This window comes from Ranitomeya imitator, chromosome 4 (genome assembly GCF_032444005.1).
Source record: "Ranitomeya imitator isolate aRanImi1 chromosome 4, aRanImi1.pri, whole genome shotgun sequence".
Classification (NCBI taxonomy): Eukaryota; Metazoa; Chordata; class Amphibia; order Anura; family Dendrobatidae; genus Ranitomeya; species Ranitomeya imitator.
This window is the reverse complement of record NC_091285.1, coordinates 542,625,221-542,638,246: the sequence shown is the minus strand read 5'-3', so window position 1 is coordinate 542,638,246 and position 13,026 is coordinate 542,625,221.

Here is a 13,026-nt window from a genome sequence, read left to right as displayed (position 1 = left end):
TCACTGTGCTATATACTACGTGGGCTGTGTTATATACTGTGTGAGCTGTGTTATATACTGCGTCTCTGTGCTATATACTATGTGGGCTGTGCAATATATTACGTGGCTGGGCAATATACTACGTGGCTGTGTTATATACTGCGTGAGCTGTGCTATATACTATGTGAACTGTGCTATATATTAAGTGAGCTGTGCTATATACTATGTAGCTGTGCAATATATTATGTGGCTGGGAAATATACTATTTGGCTGTGTTATATACTGCGTGAGCTGTGCTATATACTACGTGGCTGTGTTATATACAACGTGGGCTGTGCTATATAGTATGTAGCTGGGCAATATACATGGCTGGGCAATATACTATGTGGCTGTGCTATATACTATGTGGCTGTGTTATTTACTATGTGGGCTGTGTTATATACTACGTGGCCTGTGTTATATACTACGTGGGCTGTGTTATATACTATGTGGGCTGTGCTATATACTGCGTGGGCTGTGTTGTACACTTCGTGGGCTGTGTTATATACTATGTGGGCTTTGCTATATACTACATGGGCTGTGTTATACACTGCGTGGGCTGTGCTATATACTATGTGGGCTGTGTTATATACTGTGTGGGCTGCGCTATATACTGCATGGCCTGTGCTATATACTACGTAGACTGCGCTATATACTATGTGGGCTGTGCTATATACTACGTGGGATGTGCTATATAGGGATGTGCTATATACTACATGGGCTGTGCTATATACTGCGTGGGCTGTATTATATACTGCGTGGGCTGTTATATACTACGTGGGCTGTGCTATATACTATGTGGGCTGTGTTATACACTACGTGGGCTGTTGTGAATTCTGTGGCTGAATTCACTCCTGTGGTCACAAGTGGTACTGCAGCTTCTGAGCTTCCTCCCTCAGGTGTTCTGGTGAGCTCGTTAACTGCTTCATTACTTAACTCCGCCTGATGCTGCTATCCTTGCTCCTTGTCAATGTTTCCGTGTTGGATCTGAGCTTCTCCTGATTGTTCCTGTGACCTGCTGCTCTGTATAGCTAAGTGCTTTTTGCTTTTTTGTTGCTTTTTTTCTGTCCAGCTTGTCTTTTGTTTTGCTGGAAGCTCTGAGACGCAAAGGGTGTACCGCCGTGCCGTTAGTTCGGCACGGTGGGGTTTTTTTTGCCCCCTTTGCGTGGTTTTGCTTTAGGGTTTTTTGTAGACTGCAAAGTTCGCTTTACTGTCCTCGCTCTGTCCTAGAATATCGGGCCCCACTTTGCTGAATCTATTTCATCCCTACGTTTTGTCTTTTCATCTTACTCACAGTCATTATATGTGGGGGGCTGCCTTTTCCTTTGGGGAATTTCTCTGGGGCAAGTCAGGCCTATTTTTCTATCTTCAGGCTAGCTAGTTTCTTAGGCTGTGCCGAGTTGCCTAGGTAGTTGTTAGGCGCAATCCACAGCCGCTTTTAGTTGTGTTTAGGATAGGATCAGGTGTGCAGTCTACAGAGTTTCCACGTCTCAGAGCTCGTTCTTGTATTTTTGGGTATTTGTCAGATCACTGTGTGCGCTCTGATCGCTAAGCACACTGTGTTTCTGGATTGCCTTCATAACACCTGTCATTAGCAAACATAACAGTACAAGGAGCCTAACTAATGATTCTCAATAGAGGGAAAGAAAAAGTTCTGACATCATTTTTTTTTTTTTTTCTGCTCTGTGTTCACTTTTTTTTTTTTTTCCCCTAGACATTTGGGTGATTCTGGACACAGGTGTGGACATGGATATTCAGGGTCTGTGCTCTTCAATGGATAATCTCGTTATAAATGTACAAAAAATTCAAGATACTATTGATCAGAAATCTATGTTAGAACCAAGAATTCCTATTCCTGATTTGTTTTTTGGAGATGGAGCTAAGTTTCTAAGTTTCAAAAATAATTGTAAGCTATTTCTGGCCTTGAAACCTCATTCTTCTGGTAATCCTATTCAACAGGTTTTGATTATTATTTCTTTTTTGCGCGGCGACCCTCAAGACTGGGCATTTTCTCTTGCGCCAGGAGACCCTGCATTGAGTAGTGTCGATGCGTTTTTCCTGGCGCTCGGATTGCTGTACGATGAGCCTAATTCAGTGGATCAGGCTGAGAAAAATTTGCTGGCTTTGTGCCAGGGTCAGGATGATATAGAAGTATATTGTCAGAAATTTAGGAAATGGTCAGTACTCACTCAGTGGAATGAATCTGCGCTGGCAGCTTTGTTCAGAAAGGGTCTCTCTGAGGCTCTTAAGGATGTCATGGTGGGATTTCCTATGCCTGCTGGTTTGAATGAGTCTTTGTCTTTGGCCATTCAGATCGGTCGACGCTTGCGCGAGCGTAAATCTGTGCACCATTTGGCGGTACTGCCTGAGGTTAAACCTGAACCTATGCAGTGCGATAGGACTATGACTAGAGTTGAACGGCAGGAATACAGACGTCTGAATGGTCTGTGTTTCTACTGTGGTGATTCCACTCATGCTATTTCTGATTGTCCTAAGCGCACTAAGCGGTCCGCTAGGTCTGCCGTCATTGGTACTGTACAGTCCAAATTCCTTCTGTCCATTACCTTGATATGCTCTTTGTCGTCGTTTTCTGTCATGGCGTTTGTGGATTCGGGCGCTGCCCTGAATCTGATGGATTTGGATTATGCTAAACGTTGTGGGTTTTTCTTGGAGCCTTTGCGGTGTCCTATTCCATTGAGAGGAATTGATGCTACACCTTTGGCCAAGAATAAACCTCAATACTGGGCCCAGCTGACCATGTGCATGGCTCCTGCACATCAGGAAGTTATTCGCTTTCTGGTGTTGCATAATCTGCATGATGTGGTCGTGTTGGGGTTGCCTTGGCTACAAACCCATAATCCATATATATATAACCATAATCCTCAAGGGAGTATACCGAGCAGAGGATAAGAAGTGAAATGAACAGTAAGTAAGGTTTAAAAATTACCATTTATTAATACACGTTAAAAGGCAAAAAGAAGGGGAAAGGGAAGGGGGAGGGGAACTGGACCAAGGAAATATAAAAAAAGACAAAAAATGGGACTTCCAAGTGGTAAAGAGGGAGAGGGAAGCCAGCAGAATTAGATCTATATGTAGAATAATACATGCACCATATGCTGAAATATCCCCTCCTACATAGGACATAGAAGGTCTATATAGCACAAGTGTGACTACCAGAGTCTGTTTCTTTAGACCATATATATAAAAAGCGGGCATAAACTACCACCTACACATATTGCCACAATAGTGATACATATGGGAGGAGGGGGAAGCCAAAAATAGAGCAAAGGGTAGGGTATGTCCCCAAATATCAAAAACCATAGAGGCTGAAAATATAGAACAGCTACTCCTAAGGCCGATTGGGAACAAGCCCCTATGTACTAGCCTAATAATGTGGCTCAAAAAAAACCCCTAGGTGAGGCGGTGTTTATTACCTGTGATGTGTTCGTGGAGGAGATAAGTACGGAAAATCAGGCAGGCATGTAAAGGCGTATGACTGTGGCTGCGCTCTCCCGACGCCCGACGAGCGCCGTTTCGCAAAGATGCTTCTTCCGGGGGCGGAAGAAGCATCTTTGCAAAACGGCGCTCGTGGGGCGTCGGGAGAGCGCAGCCACAGTCATACGCCTTTACATGCCTGCCTGATTTTCTGTACTTATCTCCTCCACGAACACATCACAGGTAATAAACACCGCCTCACCTAGGGGTTTTTTTTGAGCCACATTATTAGGCTAGTACATAGGGGCTTGTTCCCAATCGGCCTTAGGAGTAGCTGTTCTATATTTTCAGCCTCTATGGTTTTTGGTATTTGGGGACATACCCTACCCTTTGCTCTATTTTTGGCTTCCCCCTCCTCCCATATGTATCACTATTGTGGCAATATGTGTAGGTGGTAGTTTATGCCCGCTTTTTATATATATGGTCTAAAGAAACAGACTCTGGTAGTCACACTTGTGCTATATAGACCTTCTATGTCCTATGTAGGAGGGGATATTTCAGCATATGGTGCATGTATTATTCTACATATAGATCTAATTCTGCTGGCTTCCCTCTCCCTCTTTACCACTTGGAAGTCCCATTTTTTGTCTTTTTTTATATTCCCTTGGTCCAGTTCCCCTCCCCCTTCCCTTTCCCCTTCTTTTTGCCTTTTAACGTGTATTAATAAATGGTAATTTTTAAACCTTACTTACTGTTCATTTCACTTCTTATCCTCTGCTCGGTATACTCCCTTGAGGATTATGGTTATATACACTTGTTGGAGTGACGTATGAGCCACCTATTATTAGGACTATGATAATAATATAAACCCATAATCCAGTATTGGATTGGAATTCCATGTCGGTATCCAGCTGGGGTTGTCAGGGAGTACATGGTGATGTTCCATTTTTGTTGATTTCGTCATCCACCCCTTCTGAGGTCCCAGAGTTCTTGTCTGATTATCAGGATGTATTTGAAGAGCCCAAGTCCGATGCTCTACCTCCGCATAGGGATTGTGATTGTGCTATCAATTTGATTCCTGGTAGTAAATTCCCTAAAGGTTGATTATTTAATTTATCCGTGCCCGAACACGCCGCTATGCGCAGTTATGTGAAGGAATCCCTGGAGAAGGGACATATTCGCCCATCGTCATCACCACTGGGAGCAGGGTTCTTCTTTGTAGCCAAGAAGGATGGTTCGCTGAGACCGTGTATTGATTACCGCCTTCTTAATAACATCACTGTTAAATTTCAGTATCCCTTGCCATTGTTATCTGACTTGTTTGCTCGGATTAAGGGGGCTAGTTGGTTCACTAAGATAGATCTTCGTGGTGCGTATAATCTGGTGAGAATCAGGCAAGGAGATGAATGGAAAACTGCATTCAATACGCCCGAGGGTCATTTTGAGTATCTAGTGATGCCGTTCGGACTTGCCAATGCTCCATCTGTGTTTCAGTCTTTTATGCATGACATCTTCCGTGAGTATCTGGATAAATTCCTGATTGTTTACTTGGATGACATTTTGATCTTCTCAGATGATTGGGAGTCTCATGTGAAGCAGGTCAGAATGGTTTTTCAGGTCCTGCGTGCTAACTCTTTGTTTGTGAAGGGATCAAAGTGTCTCTTCGGTGTGCAGAAAGTTTCATTTTTGGGGTTCATCTTTACCCCTTCTACTATCGAGATGGATCCAGTTAAGGTCCAAGCCATCCAGGATTGGATTCAGCCGACATCTCTGAAAAGTCTGCAAAAGTTCCTGGGCTTTGCTAATTTTTATCGTCGTTTCATCTGTAATTTTTCTAGCATTGCCAAACCATTGACCGATTTGACCAAGAAGGGTGCTGATTTGGTTAATTGGTCTTCTGCTGCTGTGGAAGCTTTTCAGGAGTTGAAGCGTCGTTTTTGTTCTGCCCCTGTGTTGTGTCAGCCAGATGTTTCTCTTCCGTTCCAGGTCGAGGTTGATGCTTCTGAGATTGGAGCAGGGGCGGTTTTGTCACAGAGAGGTTCTGATTGCTCAGTGATGAAACCATGTGCTTTCTTTTCCAGGAAGTTTTCGCCCGCTGAGCGTAATTATGATGTGGGCAATCGAGAGTTGCTGGCCATGAAGTGGGCATTCGAGGAGTGGCGTCATTGGCTTGAAGGAGCTAAGCATCGCGTGGTGGTATTGACTGATCATAAGAACTTGACTTATCTCGAGTCTGCCAAGCGCTTGAATCCTAGACAGGCCCGTTGGTCGTTATTTTTTGCCCGCTTCGACTTTGTGATTTCGTACCTTCCGGGCTCTAAAAATGTGAAGGCGGATGCTCTGTCTAGGAGTTTTGTGCCCGACTCTCCGGGTTCATCTGAGCCAGCGGGTATCCTCAAGGAAGGAGTCATTGTGTCTGCCATCTCCCCTGATTTGCGGCGGGTGCTGCAAAAATTTCAGGCGAATAAACCTGATCGTTGTCCAGCAGAGAAACTGTTCGTCCCTGATAGGTGGACTAATAAACTTATCTCTGAACTTCATTGTTCGGTGTTGGCTGGTCATCCTGGAATCTTTGGTACCAGAGAGTTAGTGGCTAGATCCTTCTGGTGGCCATCTCTGTCACGGGATGTACGTACTTTTGTGCAGTCCTGTGGGATTTGTGCTAGGGCTAAGCCCTGCTATTCTCGTGCCAGTGGGTTGCTTTTGCCCTTGCCGGTCCCAAAGAGGCCTTGGACACATATTTCGATGGATTTCATTTCTGACGTTCCCGTTTCTCAAAAGATGTCAGTCATTTGGGTGGTCTGTGATCGCTTTTCTAAAATGGTCCATCTGGTGCCCTTGGCTAAATTGCCTTCCTCCTCTGATTTGGTACCTTTGTTCTTTCAGCATGTGGTTCGGTTGCATGGCATTCCTGAGAATATTGTTTCTGACAGAGGTTCCCAGTTTGTTTCAAGGTTTTGGCGAGCCTTTTGTGGTAGGATGGGCATTGACCTATCCTTTTCCTCGGCTTTCCATCCTCAGACTAATGGCCAGACTGAACGAACCAATAAGACCTTGGAAACATATCTGAGATGTTTTGTTTCTGCAGACCAGGATGATTGGGTGTCCGTTTTGCCGTTGGCTGAGTTCGCCCTTAATAATCGGGCCAGCTCGGCTACCTTGGTTTCTCCATTTTTTTGCAATTCTGGGTTCCATCCTCGTTTCTCTTCAGGACAGGTTGAGTCTTCGGACTGTCCTGGTGTGGATTCTGTGGTGGATAGGTTGCAGCAGATCTGGACTCAGGTAGTGGACAATTTGATCTTGTCCCAGGAGAAAGCTCAACTTTTCGCTAATCGCAGACGCCGTGTGGGTCCCCGACTTCGTGTTGGGGATCTGGTTTGGTTATCTTCTCGTCATATTCCTATGAAGGTTTCCTCTCCTAAATTTAAACCTCGTTTTATTGGTCCGTATAGGATTTCTGAGGTTCTCAATCCTGTGTCTTTTCGTTTGACCCTCCCAGACTCCTTTTCCATACATAATGTATTCCATAGGTCGTTGTTGCGGAGATACGTGGCACCTATGGTTTTGGTGGAGGGGGAATTGGAGTATATTGTGGAGAAGATTTTGGATTCTCGTGTTTCTAGACGGAAACTCCAGTATCTGGTTAAATGGAAGGGTTATGCTCAAGAAGATAATTCCTGGGTTTTTGCCTCTGATGTTCATGCTTCCGATCTTGTTCGTGCCTTTCATGCGGCTCATCCTGGTCGGCCTGGGGGCTCTGGTGAGGGTTCGGTGACCCCTCCTCAAGGGGGGGGTACTGTTGTGAATTCTGTGGCTGAATTCACTCCTGTGGTCACAAGTGGTACTGCAGCTTCTGAGCTTCCTCCCTCAGGTGTTCTGGTGAGCTCGTTAACTGCTTCATTACTTAACTCCGCCTGATGCTGCTATCCTTGCTCCTTGTCAATGTTTCAGTGTTGGATCTGAGCTTCTCCTGATTGTTCCTGTGACCTGCTGCTCTGTATAGCTAAGTGCTTTTTGCTTTTTTGTTGCTTTTTTTCTGTCCAGCTTGTCTTTTGTTTTGCTGGAAGCTCTGAGACGCAAAGGGTGTACCGCCGTGCCGTTAGTTCGGCACGGTGGGGTTTTTTTTGCCCCCTTTGCGTGGTTTTGCTTTAGGGTTTTTTGTAGACTGCAAAGTTCGCTTTACTGTCCTCGCTCTGTCCTAGAATATCGGGCCCCACTTTGCTGAATCTATTTCATCCCTACGTTTTGTCTTTTCATCTTACTCACAGTCATTATATGTGGGGGGCTGCCTTTTCCTTTGGGGAATTTCTCTGGGGCAAGTCAGGCCTATTTTTCTATCTTCAGGCTAGCTAGTTTCTTAGGCTGTGCCGAGTTGCCTAGGTAGTTGTTAGGCGCAATCCACAGCCGCTTTTAGTTGTGTTTAGGATAGGATCAGGTGTGCAGTCTACAGAGTTTCCACGTCTCAGAGCTCGTTCTTGTATTTTTGGGTATTTGTCAGATCACTGTGTGCGCTCTGATCGCTAAGCACACTGTGTTTCTGGATTGCCTTCATAACACCTGTCATTAGCAAACATAACAGTGGGCTGTGCTATATACTACAAGGGCTGTGTTATACACTGCGTGGGCTGTGCTATATACTGCGTGGCCTGTGCTATATACTATGTGGGATGTGCTATATACTACGTAGGCTGTGCTTTATACTGCGTGGGCTGTGTTATACACTATGTGGGCTGTGCTATATACTACACGGGCTGTGTTATACACTGCGTGGGCTGTGCTATATACTGCGTGGCCTGTGCTATATACTACGTGGGCTGTGCTATATAGTATATGGGCTGTGCTATATACTACGTGGGCTGTGCTATATACTACGTGGCTGTGATATATGCTACGTGGCTGTGCTATATGCTACATGGGCTGTGTTATATGCTACGTGGGCTGTGTTATATGCTACTTGGCTGTGGTATATTTCTCTGCTGTATCTGTGCATCATGAATCGTGGTATGTGTTAAAGAGATGGGCCCACTAAGACTCTTTCACCTGTGGCTCTCAAAAACCTGGAGCCGGCCCTGGCTTCACTGATTGGTCACACCCGGCTGGCCACGAACAGTAAGCGACAGACGCAGTCTGGCCGTGAATTGGTGCAGAATTTGAACCACACTTCACTAATTGGTCGCGCCCGGTCGGCCGAATCCTGTGTATTCATTGCATTATTCTGAAATCTTCAGAAATAAACTACATACATATTCTAGAATACCCGATGCGTTAGAATCGGGCAACCATCAAGTTTATATATATATACGTTTAAACACAGTCACCAACAGAAACAGTTGTGCAGTAGGCTTGTTACTGTATTTTTCAGACGATAAGACGCACCGGACTATAAGACGCACCCAGGTTTTAGAGGTGGAAAATAGGAAAAAACATATTTGAAGCAAAAAAAGTGGTAAAATATTTAATAACATAAACATACTATTATATGTGTTGTTATTATATATAATAGTATGCTATCATGTTGGAAGCTACGGGACCAGTGTGGTGGCTGTAAAGTACTATATGAAGACGCTGGAGGGTGAGTATAAGAATTGGGGCACAGGGCTTATTTTTAAAGCACCACTCCAGCACTGAAAAATAACACTGGAGTGCTGCTTTGAGATCCCATTGGGAGAACTATAACTCCCAGCATGTCCTGCAGATCCTATGGCATGCTGGGAGTTATAGTTCACCACAGAAGTGGCAGAGTGCTTTATTGTGTGTTGTAGTAACTAACCTTGTAATTGTGGCAGCCAGCCAGCTATGGTGAGGTAAGATGCTGGAGCATCCCATCCCATGACACCACAGAGCTCTCCCTGCCTCGCCACAGCACAGGAGTAAGCTTGCAGATTGTAGTGTGGTGTCTGCAGGACCTGTGATGACATCAGAAGAGGGAGGGCTCTGTGCTGCCATGTGATGCTCCAGCCTGCCCTCTTCATGACATCACACAGGTCCTTGTGCTGGAGCACTCAGCACCCAGCACAGCCCTGGCAGGCAGGTATGCAGTGATCTTGTCCCCTCTGGCCCCTGCTGCTGCCTCCTCCACCAAACACAGATCTCCCCAGCTGCTGCAAAACTCCAACGCTGGGGAAACTATGTGTGTCCCTGTGAAGGAGTATTCATTTGCTGCTCCAGCTCCTCACCGCTCAGCTGACAAGTGGGTGTTGAGCAGCTAATGAATATTCACTGCACTTTAATGATCGGGGCCATGTGGTTTCCCCAGGGCTGATTCCTGAAGCCGGGCAGGGACATTTTCTGCCTCCTGTCCCCCAGTGCAATCCCACTCGCTGCTGCCCCCTCCCCACGTTACATCCCTACCATGAGACGCACCCACACTTTCCTCCCAAAATTGGAGGAAAAAAGTGCGTCTTATGGTCAGAAAAATACAGTACTTTTCAGGGACACTTAGCGGACAGTATTAAATTCTAAGTAAGCACTTAAGAGTAGTGTTGAGCATTCCGATACCGCAAGTATCGGGTATCGGCCGATACTTGCGGTATCGGAATTCCGATACCGAGATCCGATATTTTTGTGATATCGGGTATCGGTATCGGAAGTGTAAAATAAAGAATTAAAATAAAAAATATTGTTATATTCACCTCTCCGGCGGCCCTTGGACATCTGCGCGAGGAACCGGCGTCCGGCACGGCTTCTTTCTTCAAAATGCGCGCCTTTAGGACCTGTGGAATGACGTCCCGGCTTCTGATTGGTCGCGTGCCGCCCATGTGACCGCCACGCGACCAATCAGAAGCCGCGACGTCATTTCTCAGCTAAAGTCCTAGAATGAGCGCCTTTTAGGACCTGAGGAATGACGTCGCGGCTTCTGATTGGTCGCGTGGCGGTCACATGGGCGGCACGCGACCAATCAGAAGCCGGGACGTCATTCCACAGGTCCTAAAGGCGCGCATTTTGAAGAAAGAAGCCGTGCCGGACGCCGGATCCTCCCGCTGATGTCCAGGGGCCGCCGGAGAGGTGAATATAGCTATATTTTTTATTTTAATTCTTTATTTTACACTTTAATATGGATCCCAGGGCCTGAAGGAGAGTTTCCTCTCCTTCAGACCCTGGGATCCATGAGGATACATTCCGATACTTGATGTCCCAATGACTGGTATTGGTATCGGATATCGGTATCGGCGATATCCGATATTTTTCGGGTATCGGCCGATACTATCCGATACCGATACTTTCAAGTATCGGACGGTATCGCTCAACACTACTTAAGAGGCATTATTAAATAAGAGTGGCATTCACGGTATAATAAACGTTAAAGGGTCACCTAGGAGGCATTATTACTTTATGTAGAACTCAAAGAGGGCATTAATATTTTCTATTTGAGGCAATTTTACCATTTAGAGGGCACAAAGGAGGCATTTTACTATGTAAGTGGGGGAGTGTTGGGCATCATTACTAAATGGGGCACTGAGAGGAGTACTGTTGTCTTGCCACATAGCAAGTCTAAATATAACAGCAGAAGGCTCAGTATTATGGTGTCAGCAGGATGGGGAGTTAATGTAGTTTGGAAATAAATGGGGACAGTGCCGAAAATGTAAGTCATCAAATGTGTCTTTCCTTGTTGTAAATTCTACAGCCGACTCGTGTCTGGAAGAAGTTGTCATCATGGCCTGGGCAAGATGGAAAAGACAGGATAAGTGTTAGAGGTCCCACTTCTGCACAGGGGGAATCTCGAGCCATCTCCACTGCGGTCTCCCATTCTGTTCCAGCCGCAGTGGAGTCTGCTCAGCAAAGACGTCGGTCCCAGCGTCTTGCTCAATCTCACTCTGTTCTAAGAGTTACTGCTGCTTCTCCAGCTTCTGCCATTAAAGCCAGTACTGGTCAGCAGCAAGCGGACTTCTCTGGGACTAAGTCCTTGTCTGCACATACTGAGCATGTCCAGGGCAAGATCTCCCGTTGGAGATCGAGGGTCAGGTGCTCAGGCTCTGCGGCACATCCCATTGGTCCTCTTGGCAGGTCTTGGAAGGGCAAAAGTTCTGTAGCCACTTCCTGTGCTGCAACTATATAAACTGCGCATGACCGAACGGCCATGCGCTAGTATTGTCTCATAATTATATATGTGTGTGTGTAGATGGATGTATGTCGATGGATGAAAGCTCCTAAATATCCCTCCCTAGAGTTGTTGTCTGCTCGCGGATGTTGGTAGCTATCTAGCGCCCGACTAACCATCTGCACGATACACACATTACAGCGTCCTCTTGCTGTGTTCGCCTGTACGGCGCCGTGCGCTTGCCTAGCGCTTTCCATACACAAGCCTGTGTGGTTGGTGGCGTCCGTCAGTGCGGCATTGCTCGCACTCCTGTGCATTTATATATTTCTAATTAGTTTCCTTACACACCCAGTTGCGGTGTAGTGCCAGCAAGGGTCTAATCGGACTTCAATCCCAGTTGGGGTTAAGTACGCTGACTGCTTGCTCGCGCTTTAGGTGCGGTACCGTGGTCCTGTGACGCAACAGGATTGCTTCCTTCACGCTGGGTGAGGTTGAACCCACGTGTGTTTACTTTAGTGTACCGCCATATAGTCTGCAATTTACTAGCAGCGGGTTTTCACCTGCACGGTGGACCTCGGACTGCGAACGCATCTATATGATCTTTCTGGGTGCGTTCCGCCAGTCCTAACATAATACTAGCGCCAAGGTCTGGCTAGTAAATGGCGGACGATCAGCGTTTACAGCGGTACATCCAGCAGCTGGAGGGAAGGTTGGCGGCTCTAGAGCGTTCAACTTCAGCTGTGGATGTTACTGCTGTCGCTGTTCAGGCTGCAAGTGTGGCTGCAGCTACCTTGTCCACTGCTGCCCCTGTACCGACGCTATCTCGCCTCCCGCTACCAGAGAAATTTTCTGGTGACAGTAAGTCATGTAGGGGTTTCGTGAGTCAGTGCTCAATACATCTCGAGCTTCTGGCCTCTCGTTTCCCTACAGAGCGGGCTAAGGTGGGCTTTATCATTTCCTTATTGTCGGACAGGGCGTTGCAGTGGGCTACGCCGCTGTGGGAGCGTGACGATCTTGTGGTGCAGAGTGCTCCGTTATTCCTGAGCACTCTGAAACAGGTCTTTTTGGGACCTCGTGTCATCCATGATACGGCGCTCCAACTGTTGGCATTGACTCAGGGCTCGTCCTTGGTCAGCCTTTTTGCCGTCCACTTCCGCACTCTAGCATCTGAGCTGGAGTGGTCGGATAAAGCCCTTATCCCTATATTTTGGAGGGGGCTGGCTGACCACGTTAAGGACGCCCTGGCCACTAGGGAGATTCCCGCCACACTGGAGGAATTAATAACTATATCTACTCGTATTGACCTCCGTTTTCACGAGCGGAGGATAGAGCGAGCCCAGTGTAGGCAGAGGTTTCGGCTGGCTCCCACCTTCGCCAAACCTTTAGAATTTCCAGTCCAGGCTCCTGAGCCCCATGAACCTAAGGTGGTGTCACAAGCGGGTTCTAAGTCCCGGACCGCCCGTGCACTCCAGGTTTGCCATGTATGCCAACAGTCAGGACATCTTGCCACCAGATGTCATCAGCGGTCGAGGAAA